The sequence below is a fragment of the Mirounga angustirostris genome, unplaced genomic scaffold (genome assembly GCF_029215605.1).
Source record: "Mirounga angustirostris isolate CCGP_5_RB_7025 unplaced genomic scaffold, mMirAng1.0.hap1 SCAF_16, whole genome shotgun sequence".
Taxonomy (NCBI): Eukaryota; Metazoa; Chordata; class Mammalia; order Carnivora; family Phocidae; genus Mirounga; species Mirounga angustirostris.
Window position 1 is genome coordinate 38263429 of NW_026991724.1, and position 17579 is coordinate 38281007.

Genomic DNA, 17579 nt, shown 5'->3' on the forward strand with positions numbered 1-17579 from the left:
AGCGGGCAAAGGGAGAAGCAGGTTCCCTGCTGAGCAAGGAGACTGATGCGGGACTTGATTCCAGGACCCTGGGATCATGACCTGAACCAAAGGGAGATGCTTAACTGATTGAGCCACTCAGGCATCCCATGATAAATATTCTTTAAAAATTAGGTATAAAAGGAATGTACCTGATCATAATAAATGCCACATATGAAAAATCCACAGCTAACTCCTACTCAATGGTGAAAGGATGAAAGCTTCCCACTAAGATCAGGAACAAGACGGTGTCCACTCTCACCACTCTTATTCAACATAGAATTGGAAATTCTAGTCAGACCAATTAGGGGGAAGAAAAAATATATAGCATCAAAATCAGAAAGAAAGAAGTAAAACTGTCTCCTTCTACAGATGACAAGATCTTATATACAGAAAACCATAAGATTCCAACTGTTAGAGCTAATCAACAAATTCAGTAAAGTTGAGGATACAAAATCAACATGAAAAATTCAGTTACATTTCTATATACTGACAATGAATCATCTGCAAAAGAAAAAAAGAAAGCAATCCCATTTATAATAACAATTTTCAAAATAATAAAAAACCAAGGAGATGAAAAAGATATACACTGAAAATTACAAGACATTTATAGAAGAAATTGAAGAAGACACAAATAAGTGGAAAGATACTCTGTTCATTAATTGGAAGAATTTATATTGTTAAAGTGTCCACGTTACCCAAAACCACCTATAGATTCAGTATACTCCCTATCAAAATTCCAATGGCATTTTTTCATGGAAAGAGAATAAGCAATCCTAAAATTTGTATGCAACCACAAAAGAGCCTAAATAGCCAAAGCAATAATGAGAATGAAGAAAAAAGTGAGAGACATCACAATTCCTGATTTCAAACTATATTTCAGAGCAATAGGAGTCAAAACAGTATGGTAGTGGCATAAAAATAGATACATAGACCAATGCACCAGAATTGTGAGTCCCCAAATAAATCTTTGCATATACAGTCAGCTAATATTTGACAAAGGAGCCAAGAATACTCGATGGGGAAAAGATAGTCTCTTAAATGTTTATCAGGAGAACTGGATATTCACATGCAGAAGAATGAAATTGGACCCTTTAATTCACTCACAGAAATTAACTTGGGGGGGCGCTGGAGTGGCTCAGTCGGTTAAGCTACTGTCTTCGGCTCAGTTCATGATCCCAGGGTCCTGGAATTGAGCCCCATATCTGGCTCCCTGCTCAGCTAAGCCTGCTTTTCCTTCTCCCTCTGCTGCTCCCCCTGCTTGTACTCTCTGGCTCTATCTCTGCACTAAATTAATTAATTAATTAATTAATTAATTAAAATCTTTTAAAAAATTAACTTGAAATGGATTAAAGATTTAAATGTAAGACCTGAAACCATAAAACCCTTGGAAGAAAGCTGGAAAAACCTTTTTGATATTGTTCTTGGTGATGCTTTTTTTTTTTTTTTGATATGCCACCCAAAACACTAGAAACAAAAACATTAACCAGTTAGACTACATCAAACTAAAATGTTTCTGCACATACAAGAAACAACAAAATGAAAAGGTAACATATGAAATGGGAGAAGATAATTGCAAATCATATATTTTATCAAGTGTTATTTTGCCAAATATATGTGGAACTCCTACAACTAAAGAAGAAAAAACAAATAATTGAATTCAAATAGGTGGAGGAACTGAACAGATTTTTTTCTCCAAAAAGATATCTAAATGGCCATCAGGTACATGAAAAGATACTCAATATCACTAATAATCATGGAAACGCAAATGAAAATCTCAAGGTGAAAACCTCACACATCACACCTGTTAGAATGACTATAATTTAAAAAGCAAGAGATAACATGTGTTGGCAAAGATGGGGAGAAAAGGGAACCCCTGGGCACTGTTGTTAGGACCGTAAATTGGTGCAGCCATTATGGAAAACATTGTGAAGTTCCCTTAAAAAATTAAAAATAGAGGGGCACCTGGGTGGCTCAGATGGTTAAGCATCTGCCTTTGGCTCATGTCATGATCTCAGGTCCTGGGATCGAGCCCCACGTTGGGCTCCCTGGTCAGTGGGGAGTCTGCTTCTCCCTCTACCCCTCCCCTTCTTATTCTCTCTCTCTCTTTCAAATGAATAAATTTTTAAAAAAAATTAAAAATAGAACTACCATATGATTCAGTAATCCCCCTTCTGGGTATATATCCAAAGGAAACAAAATCACTCTCTCAAAGAGAGATCTGTATTTCATGTTCATTGCAGCATTATTTGCAATAGCCCAAGTGTCCACTGACTGATGAATGGATAAAGATATTGGGAGATATATATACAATGAAGTATTATTCAGCCATAAAATAGGGAAAAAATCTTGCCACTTATGATGACATGGATGGTCTTTGAGGGCATTATGCTAAGTGAAGTTAAGTCAGACAGAGAAAGACAAACACTGTATGATCTCACTTATATGTGGAATCTAAAAAAGCTGAACTCATAGAAACAGAGTAGAATGGTGGTTGCCAGGGGCTGGAGGGAAGTGAAGGAAATGGAGAGATGTTGGTCAAAGGATACAAATTTCTAGTTTTAAAATGAATACTTTCTGAGTATCTAAAGTACAGCACGGTGACTATAGTAACAATACTGTATTATATACTTAAAAATTGCTAAGTGTTCTTACCTCACACACACACACACATACACACACACACAAATGGCAATTATGTGAGGTGATGGAGGAGGTGTTAACTAACCTTATTGTAGTAGTCATTTCACTATATATGAGTATCAAAGCATCATGGTGTATGCCTTAAACTTATATGTGTTATATGTCAATAATATCTCAATAAAGCTGGAGGGGGAATCCAATAGCACACAAAAGGGATTACATACCACAAACAAGTGGGATTTTTCTCAGGATTGTAAGTTTGGTTCAATATAGGAAAATCTATCAATGTAATACAGCATATTATAAGAACAAAGGGGAAAACTGCATGTTCATCTCAACAGAGACGGAAAAGGCATTTGACAAAATTCAACACCCTTTCATGATAAGAAATACTCAACAAATAGTAGCAGAAGGAAACTTCCTAAACTTGATAAAGAGCATCAGTGGTAACTATTCAACATTGTGTTGGAGGCTCTAGACAGGGCAAGTAATCAAAAAAATTAATTAAAAGATATTAGATGGAAGGAAAGAATGAAAACAATATTCTAGGTGACATGATCTTATATGTATATAAGCCTAAGGAACACACACACACTAGAGTTAAATGAATTCAGCAAGGTTGCAGTATATGAGATGAATATACAAAAATCAGTTGTATGTCTATACTCTTGCAATAGACAATCCAAAAATGAAATTAGGAAAATAATTCAATTTATAATAGCACCAGAAAAAATAAAATGCTTAGGAAAAATTTAATGAAAAAAATTAGGAGACTTGTACACTGAAAATTACAAAAAATTGGTGAGAGAAATTAAAGAAGACATAAGTGAATGGAAGGACACCCTGTGTTCAGGGATTGGAGGACTTAATACTGTTAAAATAGCAATACTCCCCCAAACTGATCTACAGAATCAATGCAATCTCTATCAAAATTCCAACTTAATTTTTCCCCTCTCCACCCCCACCCCAGAAATTGGCAAGCTGGCCTAAAATTCATATGGACCCAAAATAGTAAAACATTCTTGAAAAAGAACAAAATTGGAGTCTAGTATGCACCACCCCCATATCTGCAGTTTTGTTTTCTGCAATTTTAGTTACCACAGTAAACCATGGTCCAGAAGCAGGTGATCCCTTTTCTGACATATCATCAGAAGGCCAATAGTAGCCTGACACTACATCACAGTGCCCACATCATTCCCCTCACTTCTCATCACATAGGCATTTTATCATCTCACATCATCATAAAAAGAAGAGTGAGTGCAGTACAATAAGATATTCTGAGAGAGAGAGAGGGAGAAAGAGAGACCACACTCACAACTTTTGTTACAGTTAATTTTTTATTTTCTTCTTGATTATTATTGTTAGCCTCTTACTGTACCTAATTTATAAGTTAAACTTTATCAAAAGTATGTATATATAGAAAAAAACATAGTATATATAGGGTTTGGTACTATCCATGATTTCAAGCATCCACTGAGGGTCTTGGAATGTATCCCCCATAGATAAAGGGGGACTGCTGTACTCACACTTTCCAATTTCAAAACTTACTACAAAGCTACATTAATCAAGATAACGTGGTACTGGGATAAAAATAGACATAAAAATAGATAAAGAGAATTGAGAGTCTAAGAATAAACCCACACATCTCCAGTTAATTGATTTTCAACAAGGGCACAGAGATAATTCAAAGAATTGTCAAAGACTGGTCCTTCCAAAAATGGTGCTTAGACAAATAAATATCAAAATGCAGAAGAATGAATCTGAACCCTAACTCATACCACATACAAAAATTAATTCAAACCTATTAGTAACAGCTAAAACTATGGAATTCTTAGAAGGAAACTTAGTTCCAAATCTTCACTACCTTGGATCTGGCAATAGTTTCTTAGATATGATTGATACCCAAGACACAAGCAAGCAAAGAAAAAAATGGATAAATCAGGTTTCATCAAATTAAAATTTTTTTCTGCATCAAAGAAGGATATTATGAAGAAAATAAAAAGACAACACATAGGATGGGAGAAAATGTTTGCAAATCCTATATCTGATCAGGGTTTATCCAGAATGTATAAAGAACTCTTACAACTCACCAATGAAAAGAAAATAACCCAATTTAAGAATGGTCAAAGGAGGGATGCCTGCATGGCTCAGTCAGTTAAGCATCTGTCTTCAGCTCAGGTCATGATCCCAGAGTCCTGGGATCGAGTCCCACATCAGGCTCCTTGCTCAGTGGGGAGCCTGCTTCTCCCTCTGCCTGCTGCTCCCCCTGCTTGTGCTCTCTCTCTCCCTCTCTCTCTCTGACAAATAAATAAATAAAATCTTTAAAAAAATGGTCAAAGGATTTGAATAGACATTTCACCAAAGAAGATATGTAGATGATCAATAAATACATGAAAAGATGCTCAACGTCATTAGTCACAAAGGAAACACAAATCAAAACCAAAATGAGATACCACTTCACATCTACTAAGATGGCAATACATCGATATCTAAATACATAAAAATTGACAATAGCAAGTATCAGAAAGGATGTAGAGAAATTGGAATCCTCATACATTTCTAGTGGGAATGTAAATAGTATAGTCACTTTGGAAAAGTTTGGCAGTTCCTCCAAATGTTAAACATAGCATTGTCATGAGCCAGCAATTCTACTCCTAGGTATTTACCCAAAAACTGTTCACACAAAAACTTGTACATGAAGTTCATATAAGTTATGATTCATAATCATCAAAAGTGGAACTACCCAAATGTGCATCAACTAATGAATATGGATAAACATGTGGTATGTCCATATGATGGAATATTATTCAACCATAAAAAGGAATGAAGTATTGACATTCTACAATATGGAGAAAGTTTGAAAACATTATGCTAAGTAAAAGAAGGCAGACACAAAAAGATCAATATTGTATGATTCCACTTATCCAGAATAGACAAATCCATAGAGATGGAAAGTAGATTCATGGTTGCCAAAGGTTGGGGGTAGAAGGGAATGGGAAATGCCTGCTAATGGGTATGGCATTTCTTTGGGGTGTGATGAAAGTGTTCTGGAATTAAGTAGTGGTGATGGTTATACAACCTTGCAGTTGTACTAAAAACCATTGAATTCAACTCTTTAAAATGTTAGATTTTAGGTCATGATCCCATGGTCCTGTGATCGAGCCTGCATCGGGCTCCCTGCTCTGCGGGAAGCCTGCTTCTCCCTCTCCCACTCCCCCTGCTTGTGTTCCTTCTCTCGCTGTGTCTCTCTCTGTCAAATAATATATATATTAAAAAAAATAAAAGGCTAGATTTTATGGTATGTGTTTATATCTCAATAAAAACATAACAAAAACTTTCATTATCATCTGACACATAATATTATTTATTTACATATACTTATAAAACATTATGTAATGCTTGATTATTTTATATGTGTCTTATTTACTGTGGTTATCCCACTAGAATTTAAGTTTGACAATGGCAGGGATTTTTTATCTGTTTCATTCAATATTATTTGCATAGCAACTTTCATGGTGCCTGGAGTATATTGAGCACTTATGAGATATTGAATGAATATTTGAATGAAAGGAAAAAAGGAAGGAGGGAGGGAGGAAAGAGGGAGAGAGGGAGGGAGGGAAGAAGGAAGGGAAGGGAGGAGGGAGGGGGAGAGGGAAGGAGATAGAACACTGTTGTGTGCTCCTGGGCAGGAAGAGGACAAAGACACTACATCTAATGGTTGGGCATTGAATTGGATTTAAAAGTCACCCAGCACACTAGCACATAGTGGGAACTCACTGCATGTCTGATGAAGAAATGACTTAATGAACAAGCTCCTCTAATTTGTGTCTTTTGCTTTCCTTGATTAATGCCACCTTCCTTTTCCCCTAAACCTGAAAAGGCCTATAGTGGAAAGCTGAGTATTCACAGAGGGTCACATGACAAGCTGTACAGTTGGATAATTCCTCCCTATCTCTACTTTCCTCTGGTAAGAAGATGGAGCAAATCCCCTAAACCTTCAGAGTCCTTGCTCAGATATACCGAGTCAGGGTTACAAACCTTGCTTGCTGGTGTGCGTAGAGACCAGTAAACAGGAAATAATAGCTCTGGTTCTTGAAATGTAGAATAGCAATTCAAATACCTAAATTGGGTACTCTGTGTAAATAAATTCCTTCCATCGATTCTGGTTTTATTTTACCTTGCCCTATAAGAGCAAGGATTGTGTTTGTTTTGTTCATAGAATCTTGTCCACTGTCTTTGACCCTTATAAAACCAAAATGTTGATGTTGTTGAGGAACATTTTGCTTTCTATGCTTGTTTATACTGGGGAGTCACACACTCAAACAGCCACAGGGGCCAGTTCTGGATGAATAGTAGGGTGTGGTGGAGACTATTATAAACCAGATAGCTCATGTGACCCTGTTCCATTGACAGTGGTTGCCTAAGGATCAAGGTCTCCTACGACTACAGGTTGTCAGATTCTCTGTCTCCCCGCCCCCGTCTTCTTTCTCTCTCTCTTTCCGCCCCTCCCCTTTCTCTGTCTATAAGGTAAGCTGAATCTCTAAATTTTCTGTGTGAAATATAATAATTTTTGTATACTGGTAAATGATCCAATTTGCTTTTTAAGCATCCTCATTGAGATACAACTTAGATTCCACATCACTCATACATACAAGACAGAGCCATGAAACCATGACAATCTAATCATCATCCCAAAAAGAAACCTTGCAGCCATTCGCAGTCCCTCCTCATTCCTACCCCTCCCACACCATCCTAGACCACCACTAATCCATTTTCTGTCTCTGTAGGTTTGCCTACTCTGGACATTTCACATAAGTGGGATCATGCAATCCATGGGCTTTGGTGACTGGCTTCCTGCACTCAGCACAGTGTTTTCAAGGTGCATTTATGTGGTAGCAGAGGGCCATGCTTCATTCCTTCTTTGCTTTTATTCCTATTGACTCATCCTCCCTTGTACGGCTATAACACACTTCGTTTATCCACTACCTTTTGATGGACATTGAACAAAGCATGCCACAAGCTGGGCTCAACCCTGTGGCCATTTGTCACCTCTGCCCTGGACTGTTATAATAGCCTCCTGGATGATCTCTGCCTCCTGTTCAATCCTCCTGCCCATTGCTGACAGGGGGCCTGTGGATGCGACCAGCCAGGCAGTCTAGGTTGGAACCTTTGAGACAATTTTTCTAAAACAAGTCTCTGAGCATATATGTTACTCCTCAATCCCACCCCAATGCTGAAACTGCCCTCCTCCCTTGGCTTTAGGATACAGTCCCAGTCCCTGAGCCCTGCACACAATCTCCTTCAAGACTTGACCCCATCACCATCCACAGCCCTCTCTGGTCACAAACCCTGCACTCCAACCCACCACATGATTCTCCCCTCTTCAACTGCTGAGCATCCCATCCTTCCATTCCTCTGACCATACTGAGTCGTGTGGTGAAACAACTCCTTCCATTGTCTCTATTGGGTCCTTCTCCTCCACTGGACAGTGAACTCCTTCTGGCCAAGGGTTGTTCCTTCTTCATTAGTGTCTCCATCTTTAAGGCTTGAGACACAGTCGGTATGTGATAAATATCTGATCATGGAATAGGCTCAGGCTGTTCCTCTCTCTAAAGTGCCCTTTCCTGCTTGTGTATGGACTAACTTTGGAATCCCCCTCTATTTACTGCTTTGAAATGAAGCTTTTTTAAAGTAAGAATGTATCTGAGCCATGCATCCAAATGTCAGATTTCAAAACACGTTGTGAGCTAAAGAGTCCAAATCATAAACTTCAAAGCTAGAGCTTATAATGGGAATTCTGACTGACAGCCCCTTAATTGCAGCCTTTAAATATACACAGTCACTCATGGGAGCCCAGCTTTTAAAAAAGGACTCCTGCTTAACTGGCTGAAAATGTGAACAGTGGGGTACAACTCCTTAAGCTGCAAGGAGCCACAGATCAGAGAGAATGCAAGAGAAACTCTAAAGAACCATCTAGCATGAATTTTATCCTTAGCAGATGCTATCAAAACCAAAATAGGTGGAAAAGCTTGGACCAGGACAAACAAATATTGTTTGTGCTCCAAACTCACACATACAGTTTATTTGCTGGTGTTTGGAGTGGTTTGAAAGGAAAGATATCAGAGAAATAATAGGTTTATACCCAAGGGCAGGGTACACAGGCTGGTGAGTGGGTGGTGACTCAAAGCAGGGTGGCCAGGAACAGGGAAGTCCGCAGATCCCAGACTCCAGTGACCCCCGACATTGACAGAGACCATGGGAGGCGCTGTTGCCCCGCATGCCTCGAGCCCATATCAAAGCTGGTCCTCCTTCTCCCTGCCTCTAGCAGCAGGTTGCACTGTCTTAGCGGGTGGCAGAAGTGCAGGCTGTTCTCCCCTATCAAACCCCAGACGACAGTACTGTATTTGGTTTGGTAACTGTACTCCATATTGAGATCTGAGACCTCGTCTCTTTATTCCCACACTGTGCTCAGCCAACAAGCATGTGAGGTTGATGTTTTGATACCACAGCTCCAGTTCAGGTGAGAAGAGTCACCCTGAGAGGTAGTTTGGTGATGAATCGAGCAGGAAATTGAGGACAAAACCACTAAAACAACCATCTCAGAGTGGATTTAAGTCCTAAGGTTGCCAATTAATAGCTATGTGGCTTTGAACTTGGGCTAGAGTTGCCAAGTAAAATACAGAACACCAGGTTAAATTTGGGTTTCAGATAAACAACAAGTAAATTGCTTGACATGCTTATACTAAAAATTTATCTAAATTATATATTATTTTGTTTATCCAAAATTCAAATTCGTCTGGGTATCCCAGACTCGCAAATTTCATCTGGCAAATGGCTCCTCGCACTGAGCCTTGTTTTCCCACTTGTTTCTACATGGTAGCAATGTCTGTTTCAAATGTTGATTAAGATGATAGCATAAACTGAGATTATACCAGCCCAGTACAGAATTCTTATTCTGTTGACTGTTAGGGATTATGATCATGACAAATTGATGTCCAACGACTTTTCTCTTTCTTCACTACCTTTGTCTGCCTTTCAGCTATTTCTAAGTGTTAAACTTTTCATAAAGGCCAATGTGTGTTTTCCTCATGATGGACCATTTCCTTTCTCACCACAGAAAGCACGAGAACCTCAGGTGATATGTCAAAACAGAAGATGGGTTTTAAAGGTGGCGGAATACCTCCTCAGTCTGAAGATAATCTGATGATGCTGGTCTTGCCCACACTACTGTCCCTTTGGTGGCTGTCAAACAGTGTCCTTTCTTTCTCTTACTAGGCCAGAAGGTATGACTACAGCATGCCTGGTGTATCTCTGATTGAAATGCCCTGAGAGATGGCTGGGGAGGGAAACATAGCCAACTAATGAGATCCACTCAGAAGTAGAAATATGCACCAAGGTCCTTCTAGTCACCCACAAACTTTTACCAGAGGGTTCCACTCACCACACTGGGAAATAAATTCTTCAGAACCACTCTGGCTGCATTTGTATGCCATTCTACTGCATCCACCATAATGTCTAACTGCATATGTGCATCCATAATCTTTTATTATGTCATAATGCATTTTAGTATGTGGATGGTTACTATCTTTTAGAGGCACCCATTTAGATTTATGAAGCAAAAGAGAAAAGTTTTTTTTAATGTAATCTAATTAATCTGAGTGCATTTGTACGCCTATTAAAATTCACCTGCCTGGGATTTTCCATTTATCATCATTATGATGGAACAGCCATATTGAGAAAGGGGCTGCCTCTTCATTGAATACAAAATGATGATTTATTATCCAAAGTGCTTTTAGTTATGGTCTAGATCTAATGGACAGTTCTGTGTGACAAATCTTCCATGCATACTGTAAAATTAGACCTGTCCTTTCATGTAGACCATATCCCAGCGATGCTGTGGGGGCCATGGCTCATGGATTGTGGTCACAATGGCCCTACAGAGGTCCCAGCAGGGGAAGGGAGTCCATCCTTTAGATAGGTGGGCAGTTCCCTCTCTGATTACAGTGGCCCTGGACAGCAGCCTACTCCCTCCGTGGAGTTTGGCATGGGGAAGCTGCTGTCTTGGAGCCGTTGATGCCCCTTGGTTGGTGCCCCTGCTCAGGGAGGGAGATGCTATGAGCACAAGCAGCAGAGACTTGCCCTGAGGCCCTCCCCATATAGAGGCTATGGAACAACTTTTTGATTCAACCCAGACCTAAGGACAGCACTGCCCATCTGTGAGCCCACATCCTCCCGACCTGCAGACTCTACAACTGGGAAACAAGACTCCAATACTGGATTGAGCAAACCTAGCAAGACAAGCCCAGGATGGGAGTCACTGGGGACCTGTGGAGACCTCAGAGACTACCTGTAAAGCACACCAGGGTGCCAACCCCCCCCCCGCAATCTGCAAACAGGGCAGGTTCAGGGTGTCCCTGGAACTGGCCCAGAACTGGTTCCCTGCCCAGCAATTCTGGAGAGGTAGAGACCCTTCTTGGGCACGGTGGCCCCTCACCACAATCCTGAGGCATTTAAATGATGTTCCCCACACTCACCCACTGAGCTCCTTGTGGCTGGGCTTCTGTGCAAGTCAGGGCCTCCTCCTACTCCCAGACTAGATTATGAGGAGGCTAGATTTAATTGTGAGCCCCAAGCCCATCTCCCAAATTAAGCTAAGTTTATTACTGCTTCCACCCTTGGTCTGACCACTTTGCCAGCAGGCAGGTTTCCTGAGGGGCCAGGGTGCTGACAATCCTTATTGGTGTCTGAGATAAAATGAGGTTTGAATGGAGATGAGTTTAAGCAATAAAAGAACTGTAACTAACATGGACCATCAGAGGGAGAAAGAAAATATTGCTCCCTTTTCAAAGTTCCCTCAGCCCTTGTATTTGCATCAAGAAGAAAGTCTCAGGTGCTAATGTGACTTTGGCAGCTTTCTAGCACTTGGGGAGAGGGTGGTCAGGTGGGGGAGAAGGGAGAGAAAGAGAGAGAGATGGAGAGGAGAGGAAGAGAGGGGAGAGAGAGAGAGGAAAGGAGAGAGAGGAGGGAGAGAAAGGAGAGGGGGAGGAAGAGAGAGAGGAGAGAGAAAGAGAGAAGAGAGGAGGGGGCAGAGAGGGAGAAGAGAGAGAGAGAAAAAGGAGAGGGATGGAGAGAGGAGAGGGGAGAGAGAGAAGGGACATCAGGGAGGAGGGAGGGGGGAAAGAGAGATGGAAAAAGAAGGGGAAGAGAGGTAGGGAGAGAGAGAGAGGAGAAGGGAAAGGGGAGAGAGAGAGATGGAGAGAGGAAGGGAGGAGAAAGAGAAAATATTAAGTCTACTTAAACATATTAGGTAAATAATTGTGTCAATAGTACACAGACATGATACATCTTAAAAGTGCCCAGTGATTGGAGTTTGGGAGACCTCAGTCGGGGGACAATCATTTGTTCTGATCCTGGACCCTTCCTCAGGAAATCTGACCAGAATCAGGAAGCACTGGTGAGGGCAGGAAGGGGAAAGAAAGGAGAGGGCATGAATAGAATCAGCTGAAGAGAGCTATTTCTGAGGAAGAAGAAATTGAGAGGACCTCTTTTTTTGGATCCATTTTCAAATAATCTCAGACACCAATGCAGAAATTGCACCAGCCCCATGGCTGATTTCCTGCACCATGACAGCATGGCCATGCTTAAGACAGATGTGATTTTCCTTTCTGGGAAGATGATGAGAGGGGCGGAGTAGGCTTCTTTGTGTCCCAGGGACAGGTTTCCCATGCTCCCATGTGGCCCTGGTACAGGGCCTGCAAGAGTCAGGTCAGCCCAGAAACAGGCTGTGGTCCAGGTGGAGGGAGGATCTAGAAATCTCCCGGGTATCAGCACCTCAAATATGAAGTGTGCTCACTGGGGAAGACCCAAGAGAAAGAAGGAGGTGACCAGAGAGTAGGTGAAAATGTGGTATTGAACCTGAACAATGGTGCTGGGCAAGGCACCTCCCCCAGCCCAGGCTCCTTCCCGGACCAATCCCAGCCCTCTCCGCTCAGGAACAAGCTCACACAACACACTCTCTCTGCAGTGGGTGTGCTGCCCCTTGAGGCTGTTGGCTGTGAGGAGAAACCAAACCTCGACCCTCCAGAGGAGTGAAACGTGGCTTCATACATTTCAGCGTCCAGCCCACAGGCAATTCTTTCCCTTTTCAAGTGAAGCCCACGTGGGGCTTGCCCTCAGGCTCATGCCAGGCCCCCCCTTCTTTCCCGCCCTGAACTCCTGGCCCACTGGACTCTGTATTGTTACCTTACTGGGTCCTCCAGGCTTCTGAGTGGGGAGTCTTTGGTCCCAAATGTCAGGGACCCACGCTGCATGCCATGAACAGGCAGAGGGAGAAGCTGGAACCATTTGTGTGCAGGAGGGCTCCGGGCGGAGTCACCATCAGAAATGAGCCCTGAAGAATGACCTGGTCCCTGAGCGCTGGCAGTCACGACACACTGTGCACCCCAAGCACAGCACGTTCTGTGCTTACTGAGGATCCTCGGCAGGAATTGGTGTGTGAGGAGTTCACAGGACAAGTGACTTAGGCTGAGTTTGAAAGAGGCAGAGCCCAAAACAAAGACTGTTGAGCAAGCAAGACATTCATTAGGGATGTGATCCCAAGAACCTCAGTTGGCGGAGCGGGGGTGACAGGGAAGAGAAGGAAGCCAACAGATGGTGCCCTGGAGAGCGGGTTACTGCAGCCAGTAACCCCACTGGGGACCTCTGGGAGACTGGGCAAGACACGCCTCAGAACGGTCCCACCCGGGGGCAAACGTGAGGGCCCTGGCTGAAGGTGGCTCCTCAGCCGCGTCCAGGCTGCCCTGCTTGCAGGCAGTAAAGCAGGTTCCTGCAGCCAGAGAAAGGGCTCAGTCAGAGTCTCCGTGTTTGCAGGGGTGACGTAGTGTGCATGAGAACGGTGCCTGCCAAAGGGGCTAGAGACGGGCAGTGCCAGCACATGCCAGCATAGGGGGAGAAGTCTGGGCCGGGACACTGAGGGAAGCCCTTCGGAATGAAGAAGGGCAGGTAGGACTTAGTCCACTGGGCCACACTGAAGGGTAACCAGCGTGATGCTGGTGCCTGATGAGACGTACCCTCTGTAGAGCCACCGGAAGGGCTAGGCACCCCCCAAAGGCTTCAATAGGCAAAGGGATGGCAACATAATGGGACAATGTCAAATCCTGTGATAGGGTGCCTGGGTGGTTCAGTTGGTTAAGTCCTGGGATCCTGGGATCGAGCCCTGCATCGGGCTCCCTGCTCAGCGGGAGTCTGCGTCTCCCTCTCCCTCTGTTATTCTCTTCCTCTCTCTCTCTCTCTCTCTCTGCTAAATAAATAAATAAATAAATAAATAAATAAATAAATAAATAAATAATAAATAAATAAAATCTTTAAAAAAATAAAATAAAAATAATGAAAACCATATTAAAAGAATCCCATGACAGGTTGACCAGTGATATTTGGGTGGTCCTGGGTGGGAAGTGTGGGGGGAAGTGTGTTTTGTCTTCTAATACCATCGATTGCCTTGTCTATTCCTGTCTGGCCTCTCCAAATTCTGGGATCCTGGAGCTGAAAGGGACAGTAGCTGGGGAAGTAGAACATGAATGTGGAAAGCATTTCAGAGTAACACGTAAACATAAGCCGATAGGAGACGTTAGGGACGACAGAAGAAGCTAAGGTGGGGAGGTATCCATGGCAATGAGCCCTCCATCCCACCAGGGGGATTATTTGGTTAAAGTCTTGATCTGCAGGGTGTCTGGGTGGCTCAGTTGTTAAGCGTCTGCCTTCGGCTCAGGTCATGATCCCAGGACCCTGGGATCCAGCCCCGCATCACATCGGGCTCCCTGCTCAGTGGGAAGCCCGCTCCCTCTCCCACTCTCTCTCCCACTCCCTCTGCTTGTGTTCCCTCTCTTGCTGTCTCTCTCTCTCTCTCTCTGTCAAAGAAATAAATCAAATCTTTTAAAAAAATAAAGTCTAGATCTGGTTTATCTTAGAATTCACTGAGTCACTAAAACATCTAACATAGTACCTAGCACATGGTATGCACTTAAGAGATATTTATAACACCTTTACTTTTACAAAATGTTTAACATTGAGTCAAACTGGCTCTTTGACCTTTGGAGAACTAATAAGGTAATGATTTCACTAAATTCAATCCTTTAATTTTTTTAAGCTCTATTTTCTGGAAGTCAGTGTTTTGGCAAAGGACAGGCGTGAAGTTGAGAAGAAAGATTTATGAACCTAGGAATCATGTTCTTCACACATGTCACAATAGAGGTTCATCACTCATCAACTAGAGTTAGATTCTGTATCTGCATCTTAAAGGGTTGGCTGATCCCGAATCCCTGACATAAAATCCAAACATGTCTGAGGAAATTCAGTCCTTCTGCAGTTGCTGATAGGCATGAAAGCCTGACTTAAGGCAGCACTTCTCACTAAGAGTCAAAGAATTATATCTGACAATTGAGTTTTAAGCAATTATTTTTGCTACTCTTCAGCATGGAGCATGGGGCCCAACAGTAAACATTCATGGCCTTAAATTGAGCAGAGACACAGATTTAGTGCATCCTTCTAAATGCTCTGCTAACCCTCACCAAGGAGTCAAGAACATTTCGTTCCCTTCAGATACCACTCTGCCGAAGTGCAGGACCTGCAGGGGTCCCGGGCTCCCGCTGAGCCACCTTCCCATGGACCTGAGTTGGCAACAGAGCCTCCACCTTCCCCATCCTCCCTCCAAACTCAGAGATGCCAGTGGGATGGATGCAAACTTTGCCAAGGGAAGGTCTTGGGAAAGTCAAATGCCATCATTATTAATTCCCTGCTGTTTGCCTGGGATGGAAGCCACTGGTGCCCCGATGGAGGAGGCTTGACTCAAATAAATAAACACACGTACTTCGGGCAGATGCCAGGCCCGTTCTGGCTGTTAACTGATGGCCCCTCGCTGGGGCGGCAGGCGCAGCACCGAGGGACGAGGTGGCACCGCAGCCCAGACTCTTCCGCTTCATCACAACAAGCAGGCTGGCCATGTTTAAAGTCTACCCCTTTGAACCGACACAGACAGCTTAGTGAAGCAATATTTTTTTTTTTAAAGATTTTATTTATTTGACAGAGAGAGACACAGCGAGAGAGGGAACACAAGCAGGGGGAGTGAGAGAGGGAGGAGCAGGCTTCCCGCGGAGCAGGGAGCCCGATGTGGGGCTCGATCCCAGGACCCTGGGATCCTGACCCGAGCCAAAGGCAGACGCTTAACGACTGAGCCACCCAGGCACCCCTTAATGAAGCAATATTTATGGAACTGATGCCACTGGGGAGACAGTTGCTCCTTTTCTCCATCTTCTATTTTTAACATTTGATCTGGCAAACATATTATTAAAGGAATATTTCAAATCTGATTACTCTTCTGTTTGACTGCGTGTGGTATTCATGCACTCTGGGTGCCAGGGGAAATTATACCAACCAGTGTGGGAGCTTTATTATGTCACCCTTTCAAACAGCCCTTTGCCCGGAGTATCGTCCCCATTCACGTGCAAGGCTACAGGTCTCCAGCTCGTCCGGCCACATTGCCTTAATTACAGCGCCCCCTCCCACCCCGCCCCCATTCCTCCTGGTCTCACTTTAGGACATTTTCAGCTCTTCCTGGACTTCAGAAGCTCTCGTTGTGAGAAGTGGTCTCTCAGGAGCTCTGCCAAGTTGTTTTGTTGTAGTGGTTTTGTTTAACCGCCGAGTTGTTTTTGTTTTTTTTTTGTTTTACTGACTTCACTTCTCTTAAGGCACAGACAGGAGAGGGCAGACACTCTGAGGGTGCCCTAGTGTGGCCTCTCCTTGGATATGAGCCCTTGGTCCAGCCATGGGCATCATGGTCACTTTCCCTGAGCCTGCAGGTCTCTCGTCTCTCTACTCTTCCCTCTGCAAGGGGTTAGCTCTGCCTTGAATGTCTTCAACCACCTGAGAGATCTACGCCTGCCTCGGGTTGGGCAGCTGGCCCTATTTCCAACTTGCCCTTTCATGGGGAACCAGAGGGAGCTTTTGAGCCTAAGCAGGGGGACAGCACTCACACATGGCCTTAATATGCTGCCAGGATCAAAGGCAAGCGGCTTTGTCTCCAAAGGCGGGTGCGCACAGAGACAAGACTGTAGGCTTCCTTCTTACTGATCCACTGAGGATGTGGCCCAGATATAAGACTTTCTGGGCCTCACAAATCCCAGTGATTTTTGCCAATTATTTACTTTTCCTGTAAGGGCCAGATAGTAAATATTTTAGTATTTGCAGGCCATACAGTCGCTATTACAAACACAGCCACTGTAGCACCAAAGTGGTTACAGTCTGTAAATTAATGAGCATGGCTGTGTTCCAATAAAACTTTATGTACAAACACAAGCATTGGGCCAGATTTGGTCTGCAGGCCATAGTGTTCAGACTCCTGCTTTATTTAGGCTTTTCCTTGAATTAGGCATATTTAAAGAAAAAAACTCAAATACCTTAGTTTCATCTTAAGCGGTACTCATAAAATTAGAGGCTTACTATGTGACATATATCCTAATACATTAAAAATATTTAACTGTCAAAACTTTTAAAGTTCTTTCATGTTCCACCTGATATCCCTCTGGGACATGTCAGATCAGAAGACTGCCAGGTGAGCATGAAAACTCCCAGTGGCTTAAAGTAAACCACTCCAGCCAGGTGAGGCAGAAAACTGACGCCCAGAGAAGCGAACCACACAGTCGCTCAGCCCCGGGGTCTCTCCAGCTCCAGAGCTGCCTGCTGTGCACTCTGACCCCACAGGGCTCCCTACTCCTGGCTTCAGCGGTCCTAACCTGACCTTCCGGCAGTGACAGCCTCATCCACCCACCCTCACTGGGTGGAGGTCCACTCAAAGGCAGTCCCTGGCTGCCTTCAGAGCCCACATTCTAACAGGAACAGTGTATGATAAACAGGTGAGCAAATAA